Genomic DNA, 11,727 nt, shown 5'->3' with positions numbered 1-11,727 from the left:
TTAATCACATTAACCACTTAAGCCCCGGACCAATATGCTGCCTAAAGACCCAAGGGGTTTTTACAGTTCGGGACTGCGTCGCTTTAACAGACAGTTGCGCGGTCGTGCGACGTGGCCTCCAAACAAAATTGGCGTCCTTTTTTCCCCACAAATAGAGCTTTCTTTTGGTGGTATTTGATCACCTCTGCGGTTTTTATTTTTTGCGCTATAAACAAAAATAGAGCGACAATTTTGAAAAAAATGCAATATTTTTTACTTTTTGCTATAATAAATATCCCCCAAAAACATATATAATTTTTTTTTCCTCAGTTTAGGCCGATACGTATTCTTCTACCTATTTTTGGTAAAAAAAAATCGCAATAATCGTTTATCGGTTGGTTTGCGCAAAATTTATAGCGTTTACAAAATAGGGGATAGTTTTATTGCATTTTTATTTTTTTTACTACTAATGGCGGCGATCAGCGATTTTTTCGTGACTGCGACATTATGGCGGACACTTCGGACAATTTTGACACATTTTTGGGACCATTGTCATTTTCACAGCAAAAAATGCATTTAAATTGCATTCTTTATTGTGAAAATGACAGTTGCAGTTTGGGAGTTAAACACAGGGGGCGCTGTAACATTTAGGGATCACCTAGTGTGTGTTTACAACAGTAGGGGGGTGTGGCTGTAGGACTGACGTGATCGATCGAGTCTCCCTTATATAAGGGATCACTCGATCGATACGCCACCACAGTGAAGCACGGGGAAGCCGTGTTTACACACGGCTCTCCCCGTTCTTCACCTCCGGGGAGCGATCGCGACGGGGCGGCTATAAACGAATAGCCGCGCCGTCGTCCCGGATCGCTCCCCGAGGCTTACCGACCGCCGCATGTAGCGGGGGGGTCCCAATCGGACCCCCGAGCCACGTCATGCAGAGGACGTACAGGTACGTACATGTGCCTGTCCGTGCCATTCTGCTGACGTATATCTACATGAGGAGGTCGGCAAGTGGTTAAATAGTCCCTAAAACATATGAATAGCTCCCCAATGGTTCCAGAAATCATTGCAAACACTTGCCTTATATCCTCCAGCTCATGTTGTGGCCGTATCCATCATATGTGTGGGCATGTGAAGCCCAGTTTCTTTTTCTTCCTGGTTTTCAGGGAGAGGTGCATGCTGGGTGATTTTTAGGCACAGTAATGCCGCGTACACACGATCATTTTTCAGCATGAAAAAAAACGTTGTTTTTCAAAAATGTCATTTAAAATGATTGTGTGTGGGCTTCACATAATTTTTCAGGTTCTGAAAAACGACAAAAATTCGAACATGCTGCATTTTTTAACGTCGTTTTAAACTATGTAGTTTTTCGGGTTGTAAAAAATGATCGTGCGTGGGCTAAAACGACGTAAAAAACCTGCGCATGCTCAGAAGCAAGTTATGAGACGGGAGCGCTCGTTCCGGTAAAACTACCGTTACTACCATACTGGAGTAAGCACATTCATCACGCTGTAACAGACAAAAAAGCTAACACAGAATCAGCTAAAGCAGCCCAAAGGCGAAAAAGGCGAATAGAACTTCCCCTTTAGAGCGCCGTCGTACGTGTTGTACGTCACCGCGCTTTGCTAGATCATTTTTTAAAAACGATGGTGTGTAGGCAACATCGTTTTAAGGATGAAGTTGGGAAAACTTCGTTTTTTCGACATGGTGAAAAACTACGTTTTTTTTTTCATGCTGAAAAATTATCGTGTGTACGCGGCATAATGCCCAGAGACTCCTGGGAAATGAGTGTCATCATTTCCCAGGAGGCAATGGGGTCTTAGGCAGGGGTCAAGTCCTGGGGAAAAAAGTGTGGGAACTCCCACCCAAGATCCACTCCCCCACAAAAAAAAAAAAAATTATACGCTCATATGCATAATTACTAAACCGCATGTTTTTTTTTTTTCTTCGATCCACTGTACCATAGTAATCCTTTATGTTACTGCCCGCTTCCTGTATATGGATTCATCGGGTAGTGTGCGGGTATTCCGTCACTTCCTCGATTAGTTCTTTCTAAATCCCGCGATAACTCGTGGCAGACCTTCGCAATGTCTCCTGGGAACAATGACAAAAGCTCCCAGGAGACATTGCGGCATCAAGGAAGTGACGAAATACCCGCACACTACCTGATGAATCCATATACAGGAAGCGGCCAGTAACATAAAGGATTACTAAGGTTCACATGCCCCTGACAGTGACTCGAGCTGGGCATTGCTGCTTAGTGAAGGATTGGCTCGGGCGGCTCGGCTGCTCTAGTCCTGCAAAGGGAACTGCGTTCCTGCTGTGAAAAAAGTGCAGGGACTCCGTTCCCACGCGTTCCCGCAGGACTTGAGCTTGGTTCAGGACAGGAAGTTGAACCACCTAGGACCAGGAACTAGGCAGATTACGAAATCTGCCTAGTAACAGCCAGATAGAAGTGAGTAAAAATTGTATTTATTTATTTTTACATTAAAGGCAAGCTGTTAACAGAAAGTTAATTTTTAGGGTGGAACTCTGCTTTAAGTATCGGTTGCTACAGATATAACAATGAGATATTACTGGTACTGCTATTTTCAGCACTCCCCTCCCCCTCCCTCCCAAAATACCAACCCTGTATTGGCATGAGGGAGGTTTGGCATGCAATCGCCTGGTATCAACCCATATGCTCTTCATCACCAGAAGAGGGGTATCTTACAAAAATGGATCAACCCTATCAAAGCACCAGGCTTATGAGATGGTGTAGGATTAAGCTATAGAGTTATGTGCAATTTACCCCAAGTAGGTAAGTATGTTTCTACCTCCTGCTGTCAGGTGAACCTGAAAAGTACTTTCATGCCCCGTACACACCATCACTTTATGTGATGAAAAAAACCGACGTTTTTAAAAACGTCACTTTAAATGACCGTGTGTGGGGGAAAACGTTGTTTTATGTCTTGTGAAAAATGACAAAAAAAAATTGAAGCATGCTTCAATTTTATGTGTCGTTTTTCAAAATGACGTTTTTTACTTCACAGAAATTGACCGTGTATAGCAAAAAACGACGTTTAAAACAACGTTTTTACACCCGCGCATGCCCAGAAGCTAGTTATGAAGCGAGCTTCAATGGAAAAAAGTGGTGAGAACGTAACCTCGCTTTGCTAGAGCATTGTGAAAAAACGATGGTGTGTAGGCAACTTCGTCTTTGAAAATTGAAGTTTCAAAAACGTTGTTTTTTACTTTACAGAAAATGTCGTTTTTTTTCATCACATAAAGTGATGGTGTGTATGCGGCATGAGGCCTCGTACACACGACCGAGTTTCTGGGCAAAAACCAGCAAGAAACTTGCTGGGATTTTTTTTTGCCAAGAAAACCGGTCGTGTGTACATTTTTCGACGAGGAAACTGTCGAGGATCCCGTCGAGCCAAAAAGAGAGCATGTCTTCTTTTTCCTCGACGGGAATGGAGAAACTTGCCTTGTCGAGTTCCCCGACAGCCTAACAAGGAACTCGACGAGGAAAGCGATGTGTTTCGCCCGTCAAGTTCCTCGGTCGTGTGTACGAGGCTTCATACGCATACGTCGGACTTCAAACAAACTTTTTTGTGGATTTTTGTTTGCAGGGCATTGGCTGTGAATTTGGAATGCATACACACGGCAGGAATTTTTTAACAAACTTTCCCAAAATCACATGGTTTTTCAGCTCTTTTATGCTCTTTACCGCCACCCTTTGGTCAACTTCTGCTATTGTTGGTTGATTTTAACATTGTTCTGAGCATACGTGTTTGTACTTTGGACAAAAGTCCGATGGACTTCTGTACACACCATAGGACTTTGCACCGTAGGACTTTTGTTGCAGAAAAGTTTGTCAATTTGCAGAGCGAACTTTTGTCCGATGAAAACCGAAAAAGTTTGTCCGATGGAGTGTACACGCTGACGTATTTTTTTGAAAACCTGATCATTTTGAAGTTTATTGTCAAAAAGTCTGGCCGTGTGTATGGGGCTTAACTATCCTAGAAAACAAACAAAACTAGCTGCTTAGATTGCGGTGGAAAGGTCCTCTGAAGGTCCCACTTGTACTGCTTGCATGATCCTGTACTTTGTACACAGAGGGTGCCCATGGATTGTCTCATTAAGGTGACATATCTCAGCTTCGGGGCTACTCTATTATCACATTAAAATTAAATCCACACAGGGGCCGCGATTCAGATACATGTACAAATATATATGAGGTCCATATGGTGAACTTGGTGTTGAGTTATTCACTTTACGGTCAACACTGAGGACAAGGGGGCACTCTTTACGTCTAGAGGAAAAGAGATTTCACCTCCAAATACGGAAAGGTTTTTTCACAGTAAGAGCTGTGAAAATGTGGAACAGACTCCCTCCAGAGGTGGTTCTGGCCAGCTCAGTAGATTGCTTGAAGAAAGGCCTGGATTCTTTCCTAAATGTACAGAATATAACTGAGTACTAAGATTTGTAGGTAAAGTTGATCCGGGGTAGATCCGATTACCTCTCGGGGGATCAGGAAGGAATTTTTTCCCCTGCTGTAGCAAATTGGATCATGCTCTGCTGGGGTTTTTTGCCTTCCTCTGGATCAACTGTGGGTATGGAGTTGGGTGTATAGGATTTTACTGTGTTTTTTATTTTGTTTTTTTTTGTTTTTTGTGGTTGAACTGGATGGACTTGTGTCTTTTTTCAACCTGACTAACTATGTAACTATGTATGTTTGAGCGGGCGAAGCGCATCTCATATGCGCTACGCCGACGTAACATTGAGAGGCAAGTACTTTATTCAGAAAGCACTTGCTCCCAAAGTTACCTTGGCGTAGCGTAAATGGGCCGTAGCTGGCCGCTAGGTGGCGCTTCCATTGAGTTTGGCGTAACATATGTAAATAACTAGATACGCCTATTCACGAACGTACGTGCGCCCGTTGCAGTAAAGATACGCCGCCTAAATATAAACATGCCCCCTAGGTGGCGTAGCCAATGTTAAGTATGGCCGTCGTTCCCGCGTCGAAATTTGAAAATTTCACGTCGTTTGCGTAAGTCGTCCGTGAATAGGGCTGGACGTATTTAAGTCCACGTCGAAACCAATACGTCCTTGCGGCGTACTTTGCCGCAATGCACACTGTGATATGTACATGGACGGCGCATGCCCCGTTCGTAAACAACTTCAATCACGTCAGGTCTCCCCCCATTACCATAAAACACGCCCCCTCGGCCTAATTTGAATTAGGCGCGCTTACGCTGGCCCCATTTACGCTACGCCGCCGTAACTTAGCAGGCAAGTACTTTGCGAATACAGTACTTGCCTAGCTAACTTACGGCGGCGTAGCGTAAATACGATACGCTACGCCGCCACAAAGATGCGGCAATGTACCTGAATCCAGCTACAAAAATCTCTTTTGTGCTACTGCAGGAGATTGTTGTGTGGCTGTTAAGAGATTACTCAGATTAACCTCATGGGGGGAAGGGGGGGAGAAAATCTGCCAACAATCTACTAAACAAGCATTTGTTGATCGAATAATCCCCTGCACTAAATTCATGAACAGAGTGAAGAGGGATTAGAAGATCTGTCAGGTTTTATTTCTGTCTATGCCTCTGTTAGGGAGATTCATCATCTCTATTTGTCCTGTTTACCGTTATCACTGCACCTGAAAAGGAAAGACAATGCCAAATGTTGGGATTGTTCCCCAGAACAGGAATATTCCAACCGGGGGCCACCTTAGTTCTGGTGATGTCCTCACTATGGATGGATTTCCTCTCACTTCCTGTTTTGGCTATGGGACAGGAAGTGAAGGGACAGGGGAAACTGACAGGGCATATACCCCTCCCTTACACTATCCAAAATGAAAAAAAAGGTAAAGTTGTATCAAAATGAAAAACACAAATGTAATAAATGCAATCAGTATTTCTCTTTTAGGCTTTTCTTTCTTTATGTTCCCCTGGTAACCAGCCAGTAACACACTTTCTGTCCTAAATTGTCTGCATTTTAGATAAAGGAGTAAAGCAGACAGGTTTGGACAGTGGTGTTGTGTCAGATTTACTAACAGATTTAAATGGACCCAACATATTGAAGCTGAACCCCAGCTAATACTTTATAATCAGTTATAGCCAGCACGCTCCTGAAGATGGCACTCTGTATGCAGCACAATCCTGAAGATTGCACTCTGTATGCAGCACACTCCAGAAGGCTGCACTCTGTACGTAGCACACTCCAGAAGGCTGCACTCTGTACGTAGCACACTCCTGAAGGCTGCACTCTGTACGTAGCACACTCCAGAAGACTGCACTCTGTACGCAGCACACTCCAGAAGGTTGCACTCTGTACGTAGCACACTCCTGAAGACTGCACTCTGTACGCAGCACGCTCCAGAAGACTGCACTCTGTACGCAGCACACTCCTGAAGGCTTCACTCTGTACGCAGCACACTCCTGAAGGCTTCACTCTGTACACAGCACACTCCAGAAGGCTGCACTCTGTACGCAGCATGCTCCAGAAGACTGCACTCTGTACGCAGCACACTCCAGAAGGCTGCACTCTGTACGCAGCACACTCCTGAAGGCTGCACTCAGCACGCTCCAGAAGGCTGCACTCTGTACGCAGCACGCTCCAGAAGGCTGCACTCTGTACGTAGCACACTCCAGAAGGCTGCACTCTGTACGCAGCACGCTCCAGAAGGCTGAACTCTGTACGCAGCACGCTCCAGAAGAGTGTGTCATTGTACAGCTATCTCCTGGCAGAGTGTGTCATTGTACAGCTATCTCCTGGCAGAGTGTGTCATTGTACACCTATCCCTTGGCAGAGTGTGTCATTGTACAGCTATCTCCTGGCAGAGTGTGTCATTGTACACCTATCCCCTGGCAGAGTGTGTCATTGTACACCTATCCCCTGGCAGCGTGTGTCATTGTACACCTATCCCCTGGCAGTGTGTCATTGTACACCTATCCCCTGGCAGAGTGTGTCATTGTACAGCTATCTCCTGGCAGAGTGTGTCATTGTACACCTATCCCCTGGCAGAGTGTGTCATTGTACACCTATCCCCTGGCAGAGTGTGTCATTGTACATCTATCTCCTGACAGAGTGTCATTGTACACCTATCTCCTGGCAGAGTGTGTCATTGTACACCTATCCCCTGGCAGAGTGTGTCATTGTACATCTATCTCCTGACAGAGTGTCATTGTACACCTATCCCCTGGCAGAGTGTGTCATTGTACACCTATCCCCTGGCAGAGTGTGTCATTGCACACCTATCCCCTGGCAGAGTGTGTCATTGTACACCTATCCCCTGGCAGAGTGTATACATTGTACACCTATCTCCTGGCAGAGTGTGTCATTGTACACTTATCCCCTGGCAGAGTGTGTCATTGTACACCTATCCCCTGGCAGAGTGTCTTTGTACACCTATCCCCTGGCAGAGTGTGTCATTGTACACCTATCCCCTGGCAGAGTGTGTCATTGTACACCTATCCCCTGGCAGAGTGTATACATTGTACACCTATCCCCTGGCAGAGTGTATACATTGTACACCTATCCCCTGGCAGAGTGTATACATTGTACACCTATCCCCTGGCAGAGTGTATACATTGTACACCTATCCCCTGGCAGAGTGTATACATTGTACACCTATCTCCTGGCAGAGCGTGTCATTGTACACCTATCCCCTGGCAGAGTGTCTTTGTACACCTATCCCCTGGCAGAGTGTGTCATTGTACACCTATCCCCTGGCAGAGTGTATACATTGTACACCTATCCCCTGGCAGAGTGTATACATTGTGCACCTATCCCCTGGCAGAGTGTGCACATTGTACAACTATCCCCTGGCAGAGTGTGCACATTGTACACCTATCCCCTGGCAGAGTGTGCACATTGTACACCTATCCCCTGGCAGAGTGTGTCATTGTACACCTATCCCCTGGCAGAGTGTATACATTGTGCACCTATCCCCTGGCAGAGTGTGCACATTGTACAACTATCCCCTGGCAGAGTGTGCACATTGTACACATATCCCCTGGCAGAGTGTGCACATTGTACACATATCCCCTGGCAGAGTGTGCACATTGTACACCTATCCCCTGGCAGAGTGTGCACATTGTACACCTATCCCCTGGCAGAGTGTGCACATTGTACACCTATCCCCTGGCAGAGTGTGTCATTGTACAACTATCCCCTGGCAGAGTGTGCACATTGTACAACTATCCCCTGGCAGAGTGTATACATTGTACACCTATCCCCTGGCAGAGTGTGCACATTGTACAACTATCCCCTGTAGTTTACACAGGGCACTCAGGGAGCACAGCCCAGGGACAGCACACAGCCTCTGTCAGGGAGAAGAGGGGCCTCCCATCCGTTCCCATAACAACGCACCGAAAGGTGAGGAGGGAGGGGGTCACGTGTTCAGGAAGTCGTCCAGTCTGAGGGGAAATGACGTCAGGGGCTGAGAGAAAGAGCCAGACAGAGAGGGAGAAGCTGAGTGCGGAGTGAGCGGCGGGGAGAGGTCAGAGGTCAGCGCGGGACCGAAGAGGGGAAAGGTCAGGAGGTCAGTGCTGGAGCGAGGGGCTTCCCAGGTCACAACGGGAGAGGGGGGCTGGTCCTGTCCGGTCTATATGTGTATATGTGAGGACATGGAGCTCCTCCCCCTCTGTGTACAGTCACCTATCAGTATTACGTGTGGATCCGGTGTCACCGCCTGTCTCCTTACCGAGGAGGCCGGGGCCCACCGCTCACTGTGTGTGGGGGCTCTGTACATTGTATATACATCATCTGTGTACGTTGTCTATACGTAGGGCTACATGGTATGCCCATCATCTGTGTACAGTGTATTTACATCACCTGTATACATCATCTGTGTACATTGTATATACATAGGGCTGCATTGTATATGCATCATCTGTATACATTGTATATAAATAGGGCTGCATTGTATACCCATCATCTGTATACATTGTATGCCCATCATCTGTATACATTGTATGCCCATCATCTGTGTACAGTGTATATACATAGGGCTGCATTGTATATACATAGGGCTGCATTGTATATACATCATCTGTATACATTGTATACCCATCATATCTGTACATTGTATATACATAGGTCTACATTGTATGCCCATCATCTGTGTACATTGTATATACATAGGGCTGCATTGTATACACGTCATCTGTGTACATTGTATATATGTAGGGCTACATTGTACCGGGCACTTTCACCCACTTCCTGCCCAGACCAATTTTCAGCGCTGTCGCACCTTGAATGACAATTGCGGTCATGCTACACTTTACCCAAAATACATTTTTATAATTTTCTTCCCACACATAGCTTTCTTTTGGTGGTATTTAATCACCTCTGGGGTTTTTATTTTTTGCTTAACAAATGGAAAAAAGACCGACATTTTTGAAAAAAATACGTTTTTATTTGTTTCGGTTATAAAATTGTGTTTTCTCCTTCACTGAAGGGCACTGATGGGAAGGCAGTAATATGCAGGTGTGCTAGGTGGCACTGATGGGCCCCTCAGGGGTGTCCATCAGTACCAATCACAAAAAAGCAAATTAGTGCCCATCAGTAATGCCTGTCAGTGCCCATGGCAGCGCCCGTTAACGGGCGTCCACTCACCTGCTGCCGCTAAGCCCCTCAACTTGTGATACTGCCATCCTATTAAAGTGAATCGGACTGTCGGTGAGTCAACAGCGGGGTCAGAGGAGGGGCCACTGTGGGACAGAGATGACAGTTGCTCTTTAACCACTTAAGACCCGGACCAATATGCAGGTAAAGGACCAGGCCCCTTTTTTGCGATTCGGCGCTGCGTCACTTTAACTGACAATTGCGCAGTCGTGCAACGTGGCTCCCAAACAAAATTGGCGTCCTTTTTTCCCCACAAATAGAGCTTTCTTTTGGTGGCATTTGATCACCTCTGCGGTTTTTATTTTTTGCGCTATAAACAAAAATAGAGCAACAATTTTAAAAAAAATGCAATATTTTTTCCTTTTTGCTATAATAAATATCCTCCAAAAATATATATAAAAAAGTATTTTTTCCTCAGTTTAGGCCTTTATCGATTGGTTTGCGCAAAATTTGTAGCGTTTACAAAATAGGGGATAGTTTTATTGCATTTTTTTTTAAATATTTTTTTTACTACTAATGGCGGCGATCAGCGGTTTTTTTCATGACTGCGACATTATGGCGGACACATCGGACAATTTTGACACATTTTTGGGACCTCTGTCATTTTCACAGTGAAAAATGCTATAAAAATGCATTGTGGGGGGGGATCCACGGCTGGGCATTTAACAATCACGTACAGGTACGTGATTGTGCCCAGCCGTGCCATTCTGCCGACGTATATCGGCGTTAGGCGGTCCTTAAGTGGTTAAAAATATCATCATGGATGGGAACGTGTCCCATAGGAAAACATGTAAATGAACTGTAGTGTGTTTCTGCAAAAAGCACCAAAAAACAGAGGTGTGACCCAGGCCTGAGATGTTTAGTAACATAATGGGGGTTAAAAAAACTAAAATACAAAAAGAGCAAATAATCGCTACTGTAAGGGGTTCATTTTTTTTACTGTTGGACAGTGAAAGTATTATATACAGTAGCGATATGCTTTTTTTGTACTATAAAGGGTTAATTGTAATTGATTATGAAAATTGTAATCGATTCATTTCATGATCGATTAGTTTTTTTGGTCCTAATTTAAATCAAGCCTTATACATGGAGGTCAGACCCGTCCGCTGTATACAGTGTGTATAGACCGGTCTACATTGTATACATGGAGGTCAGGCCCGTCATCTGTATACAGCGTGTATAGACCGGTCTACATTGTATACATGGAGGTCAGGCCCGTCATCTGTATACAGCGTGTATAGACAGGTCTACATTGTATACATGGAGGTCAGACCCATCAGCTGTATACAGTGTGTATGGACAGGTCAGACCCGTCGGCTGTATACAGTGTGTATGGACAGGTCAGACCCGTCGGCTGTATACAGTGTGTATGGACAGGTCAGACCCATCGGCTGTATACAGTGTGTATGGACAGGTCAGACCCATCAGCTGTATACAGTGTGTTTGGACAGGTCAGACCCATCAGCTGTATACAGTGTGTATGGACAGGTCAGACCCATCAGCTGTTTACAGTGTGTATGGACAGGTCAGACCCATCAGCTGTTTACAGTGTGTATGGACAGGTCAGACCCATCAGCTGTTTACAGTGTGTTTGGACAGGTCAGACCCATCAGCTATATACAGTGTGTATGGACAGGTCAGACCCATCAGCTGTATACAGTGTGTATGGACAGGTCAGACCCGTCGGCTGTATACAGTGTGTATGGACAGGTCAGACCCATCAGCTGTTTACAGTGTGTTTGGACAGGTCAGACCCATCAGCTATATACAGTGTGTATGGACAGGTCAGACCCATCAGCTGTATACAGTGTGTATGGACAGGTCAGACCCGTCGGCTGTATACAGTGTGTATGGACAGGTCAGACCCGTCGGCTGTATACAGTGTGTATGGACAGGTCAGACCCGTCGGCTGTATACAGTGTGTATGGACAGGTCAGACCCGTCGGCTGTATACAGTGTGTATGGACAGGTCAGACCCATCAGCTGTATACAGTGTGTATGGACAGGTCAGACCCGTCGGCTGTATACAGTGTGTATGGACAGGTCAGACCCATCAGCTGTATACAGTGTGTATGGACAGGTCAGACCCATCAGCTGTATACCCTACATGCACTGAGCTGCTGGTCC

At 45.6% G+C, this 11,727-nt stretch overlaps 1 protein-coding gene across 7 annotated transcripts in view; it reads left to right on the top strand.

Moving 5' to 3' along the window:
- Positions 1-8,383: 8,383 nt before the first annotated feature.
- PHC1 (polyhomeotic homolog 1) overlaps positions 8,384-11,727 on the top strand; it is a 69,585-nt gene continuing 66,241 nt past the window's right edge. For 6 of the 7 annotated variants that reach the window (XM_040361757.1, XM_040361753.1, XM_040361756.1 and 3 more), the window contains exon 1: positions 8,384-8,515. The gene's annotated coding sequence lies outside the window, so the exon portion shown is untranslated. The remainder of the gene's footprint in view (positions 8,516-11,727) is intronic. The other variant, XM_040361752.1, reaches the window with a different exon arrangement.

The sequence above is a fragment of the Rana temporaria genome, chromosome 8 (genome assembly GCF_905171775.1).
Source record: "Rana temporaria chromosome 8, aRanTem1.1, whole genome shotgun sequence".
NCBI classification, from domain to species: Eukaryota; Metazoa; Chordata; class Amphibia; order Anura; family Ranidae; genus Rana; species Rana temporaria.
This window is presented reverse-complemented; position numbering and strand designations above follow the sequence as displayed.